Below are 14,287 nucleotides of genomic sequence, written 5' to 3'. Positions count from 1 at the left end.
TGAACAATAATTCAGAAAAAGTAGTAAAAATGTTTTTAAAACTTCTGTTTTTTTTTGTTGATGTTCATGTTAGTGTCACAAGCATGCTTGATAATTTTCATGCGAAACGAAGCAACGGTGTTTTGTCGGTGAAAAAAATTAAGGTGACATTTGGTGTTCAATTTGTTTTTTTGCACGTGCCAAAATGCTTAACATTTTCGCCTAAAAATTTGCGGATAGCATTTGGATGTGACTGAATACATAAAAAAATTGAGATTTTTTTGAGATTTCAAAAATTATTTTCGCGACCAGGAGCACGTGCACCTGGGAGCCAAATTGGATTTCTGGTAAACATTTTAATTTGAAGTCATGCATGCATGACATAAATGTAGATTTAATTCTTGTAGTTCATCTCATTAAAAATCATATTATACCTATAAAATATTAAGAATTGCATGGTCTAATACTACATGAAATTAATGTTAAATATATCTAACACAACTTTTTTTTATGTATCTTCTGTTGCAGTTTTTTAAAATCCGCCCCTAACAATCTCGATTTCATTAAAAAAGAAGAGGGTCGCCCGGTTAATTAATGAAAAACCGGGCTAAAAATGTTACAACAACCCACGGAGTTCAAAAGCGGCCGACCTGGCCACCCACACGGAGATACACAAACACCGTAGAGAAGAACCACAAAGTCGAGGTCGTCACCAAGCGTCATTGTCATCACTCCTCCATGAGCCAGTGACTCCGTCTTCACCATCGACTTCCGCCAACGAAGCCCTCGTCGCCACAAGCGCCGAAACCCATGCCGGCCCATGGCAAACAATAGACCGCCGATGCAGGCGCCAGACATCTCCGACTGAGAAGACCACCAGAAGACAGGAGAAATGGCCAGAGTTGGCGCCAACCAGCACCTCCTCGAAGACTACCAGCCACTTGTCATCGTCACCATCTAGCACTCCAGGGCAGCTCCGACTCCGCGACGGCATGGCGAGACATAGAAGAGACCTATCGAGCACGTCGGGGAAGAACCGACAACCGAAGCCCTGCTGCGACCCTGCACCGCTGGCCACCATCATCGTTTTCAAACTGGACGTCACACCACCACACTGCCGGTTGGGCACCTGCCGACCGCAATGTCATGAGCGTCTATGACATGGAAAACACGAACGAGATCCAAAGGTCTTCCAGACAACACCCCAAAGAGGGAAGCGACGATGCCGACGCCGTCGCCCGCCCTGACCGAGCCATAGGCTTTCACCTGAAGAACTGAATCCGAGAGTGAGCAGAGGGTGAACTTCATGACGACGCCTCCAAGAACGTGCAATGACGTCCGCGGCGGCCACCGCCGTCGGCCGGCAAGCTTTCGCCCGAAGCATCGCCCAACACCACACCCCCACGCACCATGCCTCCGCTAGCCCGCACACCTCCAGCGAAGCCACTGCGCCGATTGCCTGCGAGAGCCACCACAACCTCTTTCTCACCGCCAACCAACATCGTCAGGCTAGATTCAGCCACCCGATCGGAACCAGCAACCTCCAGAATCCGCACCACAAGACCCTCGCAGCCGGCCACTGTCAGTAGCTAAAGGGCGCACACCAGCTAGCTAGTGCAACCCTGGCCACCGCCCCGCCCCGCCCGCCCGGCTGGATCCGGAGGGCAGAGGCGATGTCACAGCCGAAAGCACCCGAGGCCACCTCCACAGGACTGTGCCAGGGGGACGCCAGATCCACAGGAGCACGCCGTCGAGGGGCCGTCGAATCGCGCTAGGGGAGACGCTGGTTGCCGGAGTGGAGCAGATCGGGAGGGTGGAGCCTCTCCCACCACAGGACGCACGGGCGCACAAAGGAGTGTTGGAAATATGCCCTAGAGGCAATAATAAAATGGTTATTATTGTATTTCCTTGTTCATGATAATTGTCTGTTGTTCATGCTATAATTGTATTAACTGGAAACCGTAATACATGTGTGAATACATAGACCACAACATGTCCCTAGTAAGCCTCTAGTTGACTAGCTCGTTGATCAATAGATGGTTATGGTTTCCTGACCATGGACATTGGATGTCATTGATAACGGGATCACATCATTAGGAGAATGATGTGATGGACAAGACCCAATCCTAAGCATAGCACAAGATCGTGTAGTTCGTTTGCTAGAGCTTTTCTAATGTCAAGTATCATTTCCTTAGACCATGAGATTGTGCAACTCCCGGATACCGTAGGAATGCTTTGGGTGTACCAAACGTCACAACGTAACTGGGTGGCTATAAAGGTGCACTACAGGTATCTCCGAAAGTGTCTGTTGGGTTGGCACGAATCGAGACTGGGATTTGTCACTCCGTATGACGGAGAGGTATCTCTGGGCCCACTCGGTAATGCATAATCATAATGAGCTCAATGTGACCAAGTGTTTGGTCACGGGATCATGCATTACGGTACGAGTAAAGTGACTTGCCGGTAACGAGATTGAACAAGGTATTGGGATACCGACGATCGAATCTCGGGCAAGTAACGTACCGATTGACAAAGGGAATTGTATACGGGATTGATTGAATCCTCGACATCGTGGTTCATCCGATGAGATCATCGTGGAACATGTGGGAGCCAACATGAGTATCCATATCCCGCTGTTGGTTATTGACCGGAGAGTCGTCTCGGTCATGTCTGCATGTCTCCCGAACCCGTAGGGTCTACACACTTAAGGTTCGGTGACGCTAGGGTTGTAGAGATATTAGTATGCGGAAATCCGAAAGTCGTTCAGAGTCCCGGATGAGATCCCGGACGTCATGAGGAGTTCCGGAATGGTCCGGAGGTAAAGATTTATATATGGGAAGTCCTATTTTGGCCACCGGAAAATGTTCGGGATTTTTCGGTATTGTACCAGGAAGGTTCTAGAAGGTTCCGAAGTGGGGCCCACCTGCATGGGGGGACCCACATGAACGTGGGTAGTGGGGGCAAGGCCCCACACCCCTGGTCAAGGCGCACCAAGATCCCATCTTAGAAGGAATAAGATCATATCCCGAAGGGATAAGATCAAGATCCTTAAAAAAGGGGATAACAATCGGTGGGGAAGGGAAATGATGGGATTTCTTTCCCCCACCTTTGCCAACGCCCCAATGGACTTGGAGGGCAAGAAACCAGCCCCCTCCACCCCTATATATAGTGGGGAGGCGCATGGGAGCAGCACCCCAAGCCCTGGCGCCTCCCTCCCTCCCGTGACACCTCTTCCTCCCCGCTTGCGCTTGGCGAAGCCCTGCCGGGATCCCGCTACTTCCACCACCACGCCGTCGTGCTGCTGGATCTCCATCAACTTCTCCTCCCCCCTTGCTGGATCAAGAAGGAGGAGACGTCCCCGCTCCGTACGTGTGTTGAACGCGGAGGTGCCGTCCGTTCGGCGCTAGGATCATCGGTGATTTGGATCACGACGAGTACGACTCCATCAACCCCGTTCTCTTGAACGCTTCCGCTCGCGATCTAAAAGGGTATGTAGATGCACTCCTCCCCTCTCGTTGCTAGCATCTCCTAGATTGATCTTGGTGACACGTAGGAAAATTTTGAATTTCTGTTACGTTCCCCAACAAGGAGCTCCCCGCCGCCGTCATCCGTCGGCGGGCTTAACCCACCGACATCTTTTGGCGGCGGCGAGGGGGAAGGAGGCGCAGGGAGGAGGTGGCGGCGGCGATGGGCTAGGGTTCCGCCCTAGCCGCCACAGGAGCGACGCGGGCGTGAGGCTTTTCACCTCTAGTTTTCGTTGCAGTTTTGAGTAGTTACTATTGCATCTTCAAATAAAAATGGAATATATGAACGTGTTGTCGTAGCCTTGAACAAAAAATTAGTAAAGTAAAAAATGAATGATGATTCTTTTAGAAGAAAAAACATGAACAAGTTAAAGTATGGAAGAGTTTAGAACATATAAAAAATGTTTATGAAGACTATGATGGGGGTTTGATTTGTGATTATAAACATAAAGTGAAAATGGAATGATAATTCATCTACAAGATTTTCTTAGATAATTGAAATATGGAATATTCTAGAACAAGGGAGAAGTGCTTGTGTTATGAGGTTTATGCATATTGTGTACTGTAAATCATAACGTAAAAAAGTAATGATAATTCATTGAAAGAAAAAGTTTGAAAGATTGTAGAACAAAGGGGAAGCGATTGTGTTTTGATCTTTGTGCATTATGATTAAGCTCAAGAGGCTCTCACTCCACTTTATAAGTAAAGCACAAAGCAAAGTACATGACCGAACAATATAAGATAGTGAGGAAGCTCACTTACAAAGCCGATCCTGGGATAACCACATAAACGCAAGCGACTCATTGCCGAAATATAACACAAGTAGGCTTGAAAACTATGCCATGACATGCCCTATGACACCTAAGTTCCACGACAACACCCCGAAGGGTACCGGTGCAAAGCATCGCCATTGCCGAGTTCGAGACAGAAAAGGGTCTTCACCCGGAACCCAGACACGGGCATGAGAACTGCAACTACGTCCTTAGGAGGATAGCGGCATCCCGGGTGTTGCCGCCGTCGGTGCCAAAACGCAGAAATTTCACTCCACAGCTCACCCGTGCCACCACGAGGCTGCCAGGATATCCACCATGAGATCCAGATTTGCACCTCGCCACGGTCGACGACAGAGAACGAGCCTGAGCCACCCACCATACACGCTTGCCGCTCAAACGACCAAGATGCATAGCCACCATCGCCGCTATGGTACCCCAGGGAGCCAACTATGCAGACCGCCATATGGGGCCGCGACCCTGGCAACCATATCCCGAAACGCCGCCAACGCCCGCATCCCCTCACATTAAACACGGTAGAAAGAGCGGAAGGCATCTCCATCCACTCTTAGTCCGACGTCAATCACTGGATCTGGGATCTGGGGCGGCGCCTCCACGGTAGGAAGCGCCCACGCCTGTATCCCCACCCAGTCCTCGTGGATTGGGGTGGTGGGGGGGGGGGGGCACAAACCAGTGACTGCCGATGGCCACCACTGAGCACGCCCCGACCCTAGCCCTCTGTCCTTGCGCTAGGCGAATATGTACCGCCACGCCAATGGATTCGCCTCCTCTTTGTCTGTCGCTCCGGCGGCCGATGGCCGGGAGAGAAATCCCGGTGCCTTTGCTCCGGTTAGTAGTTTAGGTTAGGGTTTTTTAGTTCTCGCAGGTGCGGCATGCGCGGATGGCGACGTTTTTTCTTCTAGTTTGTCTTCTGAGCTTCGATCCTCCTCGAGTTCATCTGTCTGGACGTAGTCGACGGAGCTCCGACGTAGATTCTTGCCATCTCCTTTGGATGGTGAGGTTAGAGTTTTTCGTCATGCGGCGAGATTTGATGTCACGTGCTTCATAGCTGTGCAAGGGTTCAACGGCCACGACTGTGGTTCCTGGGCGCTAGTACTTAGCGGCACGTGCACGATTAAGACTTCCTGTCAGTCATCGACAAGGTCAACCCTAACCTAGTACTTAGCGGCACGTGCACGAAGACTTCCTGTCAGTCATCGACTGTAAGGGAGTAGAGATAGCGGCGCGTCGGCGACTCGTTCTGACGGCAATAGTGATTGTTCGGTGGTCTCATAATCTTAATGTAATTTTATTATATTTGAGATGCTTTGTACTTTCAATGAACTTTTATATATTGTAGATCCTTCAAAAACAGAATAAACATACAGTGAAGTCAAACTTGGGGAATGACACACATAGGCCTCTGCATGCAACTCTCTACACCACACCAAACACCGTAGCAGCAGCACATCACTCCTTATTGGCACACGCTCGCAGATATATATCCCACCTTCTTGCCGACATCAGACATAGCACTCGTAGAGTTTGATGTCCATAGCGGAAGTAGTACAAGCCCTCCATGGCGTCGGTGCGGAGCGTGGCGATGCCGCGCGCCATGAAGAAGTCGCCGGTGCCGCCCACGACGGAGATGTCCCGCGTTCTCTCGCCCATGAGGTCGGCGCCCATGAGGTTGAGGGTGCCCTTGTACGCCGTGGAGTTGAACACGAGTGAGAAAGCGAACCACGAGTTCAAGGACCCTTTCTTGTCGTAGAAGTAGAACCCCTGCGCGCGCGCCGTGGGCAGCTCATTTCCAACGGGCAGCGCCTTCCTTTTGGTCATGGGGTCGTCGAACACCACCAGCATGCCGAAGTAGGTGCTATTGCTCAGCGCCGTCGGCTCCGTGGCCGCTGCCGACGTGGCGTTCGCCGTGTTGTTGCCGCCGTCGTAGAGGATGTCGTGGTAGTAGAGCGTCATCTTCTTGCACGGCTCGTCGTTGGCGCTGGAGACGAGCTTCCTCCTGCCGTGGGCGGCGCCCGCCAAGCCGAGCAGAAACACCGCGACGACCACTACGGTCAGCGACAGCTTGGAAGATGCCGCGAGGCCTTGCATTGTTGTCAGTGCAACTCTTGCTGAGTGTATATGTTATGCCAGAAGTGTGCAGCTAACTGTGCAGCTCCTGTTGTTGTGGTGTTGAGAACTCGACTTGCGCATGCTATATATACATGGAGGTGAGTGTGTGGGTGGATCATGTTCAAATCTCTTGTAGGAATACACTAACTTGCTGTACTAACTAGTCTCCCTCCGTTCCAAATTACTCGTCACAGAAATGGATGTATCTAGAACTATAGAACTAAAATACATCTAGATACATTCATACCTGCGACAAGTAATTCGGAACGGAGGAAGTATAATATAAGACATTTTTGCAAACTATACACAAATTTGCTGTACTAGCTATAGTCTTCCTTCGTCACATAATATAAGACGTTTTTGCAAGCAGCTTGGGACGAAGTAGTAGCAACTACTCGTCTAGATAACAAACCCTATTACAGTTATATATTATTATATCTTAATAATGGATAAAGTTAGTTGATTCACCTAAAATGGAAGCAACGGTGGGTACGCCATAGGGACCGATATGGACTCCCTGTACAAAGTACACAGTTAGTGGTGGCTTTGATAGTACTGTAGTCCTACAGAGTGCCCTATCCGCGGTAGCTAGACACTGTTGATCGACACAGGCTGCTACGGCATCTTATACTTACAAAAAAAAAGCAACCAACTAGGCCCCGTGCTTTTCCAAAACTAGACGCACGATCTTGGAAAAACTGACTCTTTGACAACTCTTAACGTTTAGTAGTGTATTTTAGGGTATAACTGATAAAGATGTCCGTGTGTTGCGATGGAAGAAATAAACTAGCACACCCCTAACAAGTCATCTGTGTTGTCACTTCTCCTCTTTGTCATCATCGTTGATGGTGGTCACCCGTCTACCTATTTACGACAAATGTGATCAATCCCTAGGTGGTGAGCTTGGTCATCACATTCTACCATGCCGATGTCTCGAGCCCCTTCCTGCATTGACTTGTAATTCCTTGTGCGTTGCAACTGCCACATTCATCTTCACGTGGTTGAACATCAATCATGTCTTGGCATATCAGGCGATGCATTTCCTTATTGACTGCATACAATAATAATTCTTAATGCAAATTGTGTTAAGGTGTGAGGCTTTCAACCTCTTGACTGAATATAAGTTGCATATACTTCACCGTCGCTACCGTTCACCTTCTTCATCTCTACCATGAACTTGGGCATGTTTCCGAAAGCGAACTATATTGTGTTCTTCCGCCTTACCCATCGATCCATAGTTTAAAAAATGAACGGTGAGCATCCCTAACTTATATATGCCTGATGTCAACACTGATTCTCCAACACTATAATTTTGGTCTTGTCGCACCAGGCTCTCACATACATAGGAATCATTATTATTACATGATGATAACTCCATGACAAAGCAATGTGAGAGTAAACTTATTGTTCTAACCATCAAGTATGAAAAAAGCGACCACACGGTAAGCGTGGTAAAAGCAGTTTCAAACCGACAAAAAATGCATGAAAAAAGTGAAAATTAATATTCACGTGGTTCATTCCCATTGGCTGCAAATCAATCAATTGCTAACTTTGCTTTCACATCTCCAGAAAAGAAAGTTGACTTTCACAGTACCCTAAATAATTCATATCATTGCTATAGTATATATAAACATGGCCAAGCATAAAAGCATTATGTGCATGTGCGATGAACCCCTATTTAATGGGTCCTCTCTCTCATCAGAGATAGACCATGGAATTTATTCGTTTTTCTAATTCCTTCCTCTTATTTCCTTCTTCTATAATTCCTTTCTTTCCTGCCAAATTTGTTCCCTCTTTTAATTTTTAGCTCATAGAATTTATTTAATAGCAGTTTTCTTGAGGCAGCACTGATTTTTTTTATCTGCGCCCAGTAACATAAATATGGCCCAATATCAGCACCGAACAATTTTTTCAGAGCCCAATAACAAAATAAAAAATTATTAAAATAGTACAACCTCGGATAGTAAAAAATCTCATAGAAGAAAATGGGTGAACGGATGAAACAATCGAAGAAACACACCTTTACTTTATTATTATTAAAATAAAAATAAAAATAAAAATAAAAAATAGTAATAATATTAGTAATCAGTAATCAATATAGTATTAGTATTAGATTAGTATTAGTATATCATTATTAGTATTAGTAGGTATAGATATAGATGGTTGTGTGCATGAGCCGATGCAGATGCAAAGGCTGGGGTTTGCCCCCCTTTTCAAAAAATAAAATAAAATACTGAAGGTACAAATAGAATTTCATAACCCCGCAAAACAAATTCATAAATAAACAGAATAAAAGCACCATACAATTAAAGCTCTTGTCGGCATACAACATACACGAATAACACGCAATCCACATGCCCATGCATGCAACTCATCACGCAAGCAAAAACAACAGCGGCACATCACCCTTCAATACTGATAGGTACACGCGTACGTGCGTGTTATAACCATCTTGAATTCTTGATAACCTGACAGATCATCAGACGTAGCACTCGTAGAGCTTGATGTCCATCTTGAGGCGGAAGTAGAAGTAGCCCTCGGTAATGAGCCATTGCGATCCTGCGTAAACGTTTTTTCCGTAAGAGGCGACTCACCAAGCGACTAGGGCTTCGGCTGGTCAGCCGCCGGCCGCCTCCTCCGCGCGGTGGCCGGCGTGGTTGCTATCCCAGGGCGGCGCTTTGGAGCGTCGTCGCTGGTCTCCTTCTCCAACACGAGTTGCATGGCTGATGAGGATGGGCTGGTGTAGCTTTTCTTCCCTGTCTATCTAGTTCGGATCTGCAGCTTGCTCATGGATTTTTTGAGGTTTTGAGACTGTGCTCATAACCCTCCCTGGAGGGGGCTCCGTCTCCAATTTGCCGTCCCCTAGCAAATAAAAGCTAGGGTTTTCTGTCCTCCGACGGCGCCGCCGACCGAGAGTTTTTTCATCGCTTCACTGCCATGAAGATATTAGCATGGAACTGTCACGGGCTCGGAAACGCCCAGGCAGTTCGAGCTTTGCTGGATGTCCAGCGAAGAACCAATCCTGATGTGATGTTTTTGTCGGAGACTCACTTAGATAGCTATCCGGCTGAATGCTTGAGGAAGAGGACGAAGATGGACCAGAAATTTGTGTGCATAAGTGACGGAAGGAAAGGTGGTTTACTGTTGATGTGGAAAAAGGAAGTGTCTATTCATCGTCTCGCTTTGGATCCTATGTTCATTGATGTAAGAATAATGGATGCGGATGCTAGAGAATGGCGTCTCACTGGCATGCATGGAGAGTTTAGATGGGAGAACAAACATAAAACTTGGGACCGCATAAGACAGCTCCAGCATAGTTATGATCTGCCGTGGCTTCTAATTGGTGATCTTAATGAGATACAATTTTTGCATGAGAAAGAGGGGGGTAATCCGAGACCCCAGCAGTACATGCAGGCCTTCCAACAAGTTATTGATGACTGTAATTTGTGTGACATGGGTTTTGTGGGAGACCCATTTACCTGGCGAAGAGGAAGGATCAGAGAAAGACTCGAAAGAGGATTAGTAAATGAGGCTTGGTCAAGATTGTTCCCACAGGCGGCATTAGAGAACTTGGAATTTAACCATTCAGACCACCGGCCATTGTTAGTTAACACGGAGTATTATTCCCAGCCGGTTGCAGGTGGAAGTGGCCAACAGAAAAAGTTTGAAGCTCGCTGGTTACGGGAAGAGAAGTTTAATGAGACGGTACTAGAGGCTTGGGCGAAGGTTGGCTCTGATCCAATGGCAACAAATATTTATAAAAAGCTTAATATGATGCACACCCAGTTTCATGATTGGGACCAGCGGGTCTTAAAAAAACAAAAAAGCGTTTGCGTAAAGCTCAGCGAGACATGGAAAAAGTATTGTCCGGGCCGATGAATGCGGAAAATGAGGAGAAAAAGAAAGAGCTGGAAGAACTAATAGAATACTTATTGGAATTAGAGGAGATCCAAGCAAGGCAGATTTCACGGGCGACCTGGCTAACTAGCAGTGACCGGAATACCGCGTTCTTTCAGGCGTTCGCATCTGATAGAAGGAAAAGAAATTTCATCAAGAAACTTAAAAGTGAAGGTGGAAATTGGTTACACTAGTAGGAAAAGGGGCTTTTACCCCGGTTCATAAGGGCCTTTAGTCCCGGTTCTGGAACCGGGACTAAAGGGTCGTTACTAATGCCCTAGCCCTTTAGTCCCGGTTCTTACACGAACCGGGACTAAAGGCCGTCCACGTGGCCGGTGCGGGGAGCCCAGGCAGGAGGGCCTTTGGTCCCGGTTGGTGCCACCAACCGGGACCAATAGGCATCCACGCGTCAGCCCCTAGCAGGAGCTGAGGTTTTTGTTTTTTTTGAAAGGGGGTGGTTTAGGGGTTTTGGGGGGTTAATTTAGGTGTTTCATATATTGTGTTAGCTAGCTAATTAATAGAGAGAAGTGTCCTCTCTTATCTCCGTGCTTGGTCGACGCTACGTACTATATACGTATGGAGAGGAGTAGACACGCTAGCTAGTAATCAAATGAAGGAAACAGAAGATCGTCATGAACATATGCAGACAGAGAGAAGTGATATCGACCACCTCTCCTTCTCCGAGATATTGGTCGAACAACAAGTTCTCGTATATCTATCCGACACTACCGGCTACATATATACAATAATTATCTCTTACAATACAATCTCCTAATTATATTGTAGGAACACAGGGTCCACATAGTATTCTCCGTTTTCAGCGATCACGTGGTCAAGGAAGAATGCCGCCAATTCCTCTTGAATTCCTCGCATACGATCTTCTGCTAGGAGTTGATCCCGCTTCCGAAAAATCTAATTTGAAGAAGGGGGTCAATACATATATATATATGAATAAATGAAACTCAACACAAATGATGGTAATAAAATAAAATTGTGAATATTATTGCTTACGCACTTCATATTGTTCTTCAGTGTAGCCCCGCTCACAGGTATGATAGCGGATGGACTCGCAAACGTAGTATCCACAGTAATTATTCCCGGGTTGCTGCCACAACCACTTTACAAGAAATAGAGGTCAATCAAACTGATAAGCAAGCATGCTAAATGGTATTGATCAAACTAGCGCTTGAATCACTAGGAGATGCGCGGAACATGCTACTATAGTACTTACTTTCGGGTGTCTAAATTGCAGCTGGTTCGGCAGTCCCGGGGCTTTCGGGTGTCTAGAGCACCACAAAGCCCTCCCCTCGCCGGCCAGAGAAAAACAGAGCACTGGAGTGCTCTGCTCGCGGGCGAGGGGTATATATAGGCACCTCATTGGTCCCGGTTCGTGGCATGAACCGGTACTAAATCCGGGCCTTCTGTCCCGGTTCATGCCAAGAACCGAGACAAATGGTTGTGGGCCAGGAGCGAGGACCATTAGTCCCGGTTCGTGGCTCGAACCGGGACAAATGGTTCCATACGAACCGGGACCAATGCCCACGAGGCCCCGGCCGGCCCCCTGGGCTCATGAACCGGGACGAATGCCCCCATGGGTCCCGGTTCGTGACTGAACCGGGGCTAATGTGAAAACTGCCCTGTGACCTATGCCCTGTTTTCTACTAGTGTTAGAAGGTAACACAGCCCTTAATCCCCATGTCCAGAATTATTTTTCTAACCTTTTCACACAAGAAGTGCAGCAAACAAGTCCGGAAGTGCTAGCTAAAGTGCAACCGAAAGTCACAAATCAAATGGATGATATGTTGATGGCACCTTTCACCGCAGAAGATGTTCGCAAGGCTGTTTATAATATTGGAGATTTGAAGGCACCCGGGCCTGATGAATTGCATGCTATATTTTTCAAAAAGTATTGGCATATTCTTGGAGAGGAAATAACTCAGGAGGTACTGGTTGCAATAATTTCTAGGAAAATTCCGGATGAGTGGAATGATACAACAATTGTCATGATCCCCAAGGTTGAATCCTCTGAACTAGTTACTCAGTTTCGTCCTATTAGCTTATGCAATGTCCTTTATAAAATTGTTTCAAAGATGTTAGCACTACGCTTGAAAAACATTCTGCCGGAAATTATATCCCCAACGCAAAGTGCTTTTGTCCCGGGTAGAATGATTACGGATAACATCTTGATAGCATATGAATGTATTCATAAGATCAAAAACAAGAGGTCGGGCAAAACGGGATTATGTGCGGTTAAGCTTGACATGCACAAAGCATATGACCTAGTTGAATGGAATTTTCTGGGGGATATGATGCACAAAACTCGGCTTTCATGAGCATTGGATTGATATGATGATGGCGTGCGTCAACTCAGTGAGGTATACAATTCTCAGGAAACAGATATTTTTACTCCTACTAGGGGGATTAGGCAGGGGGGTCCCCTCTCCCCTTACCTCTTTCTCCTTTGTGCGGAAGGGCTTTCTAGTCTATTGCAGTTTGAAGAAGAGGCTGGTGGCATTGAGGGAATTAGAGTGTGCGGAAATGCACCATCGGTATCACACCTTTTATTTGCTGACGACTCTCTAATTCTCATGAGCGCAGATGTTCTAAATGCAGCTTCCTTACAGCATGTGCTAGATTCCTACTGCCAAAGTTCAGGTCAAATGGTGAGTCTATCAGAATCAAGTATATTTTTTAGTCCTAATACACCTGTGGTATCTAGGACTGAAATTTGCCAGTTGCTTCATATTGATACGGAGGCTCTATCTGATAAATATCTTGGCCTGCCAGCCATGGTGGGGGCGGATAGGAGCGATTGTTTCAGACACTTTTGTGAAAGGATAAAGGAAAGACTCGGGGGATGGATGGAGAAGCAGCTGTCCGTTGGCGGTAAGGAAATTCTATTAAAGTCTGTGGCTCAGGCTATCCCAGTTTTTGCTATGTCAGTATTTAGCTTACCTTTGGGTATTTGTAAGGAGATCACAAATTTAATTGCTCAGTTCTGGTGGGGTGATGATGAGGAACATAGGAAGATGCATTGGTTCTCTTGGTGGAAATTGTGCTATCCAAAAAATGAGGGGGGTATGGGATTCAGGGACCTCCAATCTTTAATCTTGCGATGCTCGCAAAACAAAGTTGGAGACTTATTACTAATCCAGACTCCCTTTGTGCGAGAGTTCTTAAGGCCAAGTATTTCCCTAATGGAACCCTTCTGCAGGCTACTCCAAAGAATGGTTCTTCTTTCACCTGGCAGAGTATACTGAAGGGACTTGAAACTTTTAAGCTTGGCTATATCTGGAGGATCGGAACTGGCGAGATGGTCAATATTTGGAATGACCCATGGGTCCCAGCTAGTCCGAATAGAAGAATTATCACTGTCAGAGGACAAACGATTGTGGCACGGGTTAGTGAATTGATAGACCCTATAACAGGTACGTGGGATGAGGAGTTAATCAGGTCTATATTCATACCGGTAGATGTTCGCAGAATCATGCAAATTCCTGTTAATCTTCAAGCCTTTGAAGACTTCATTGCATGGCATCCAGACCGAAAGGGACTATTCACAGTTCGATTAGCATATCATGTTCAGTGGATACAAAAATACAGGGCCCATGCAAACACTATGGCGCAGCCAGGAGGGTCCCAAATCCCGGCTATATGGAGTTCTCTATGGAAATTACAAATCCCACGTAAAGTCCAAATATTTTGTTGGCGGGTCCTGCATGGAATTATCCCTTTAAAAGCTATACTTACTAATAGACATATTGGATCTAATGGAGCTTGTCCAATCTGCCATCAAGCTGCTGAGGATGTTCGGCACCTCCTGTTCGAATGTACGCATGCCAAGGAGTTGTGGAGCAAGCTGGGAATGCTCGATACTATTAATGAAGCTATCATCGTTGACCATTCAGGCTCGGCCATTATGGAATATCTATTGCTACTACCGGCAATGTTGTCACATATAAAACCACAATTGGATATGAAGCAGAT

General features: G+C 46.8%; 1 pseudogene; it reads right to left on the bottom strand.

Annotated features, from left to right (window-relative positions):
- Positions 1–5,796: 5,796 nt before the first annotated feature.
- On the bottom strand, positions 5,797–6,382 carry LOC123048938 (dirigent protein 5-like; annotated as a pseudogene).
- Positions 6,383–14,287: the final 7,905 nt, after the last annotated feature.

The sequence above is a fragment of the Triticum aestivum genome, chromosome 2D, assembly GCF_018294505.1.
Source record: "Triticum aestivum cultivar Chinese Spring chromosome 2D, IWGSC CS RefSeq v2.1, whole genome shotgun sequence".
Lineage (NCBI taxonomy): Eukaryota > Viridiplantae > Streptophyta > Magnoliopsida > Poales > Poaceae > Triticum > Triticum aestivum.
This window is presented reverse-complemented; position numbering and strand designations above follow the sequence as displayed.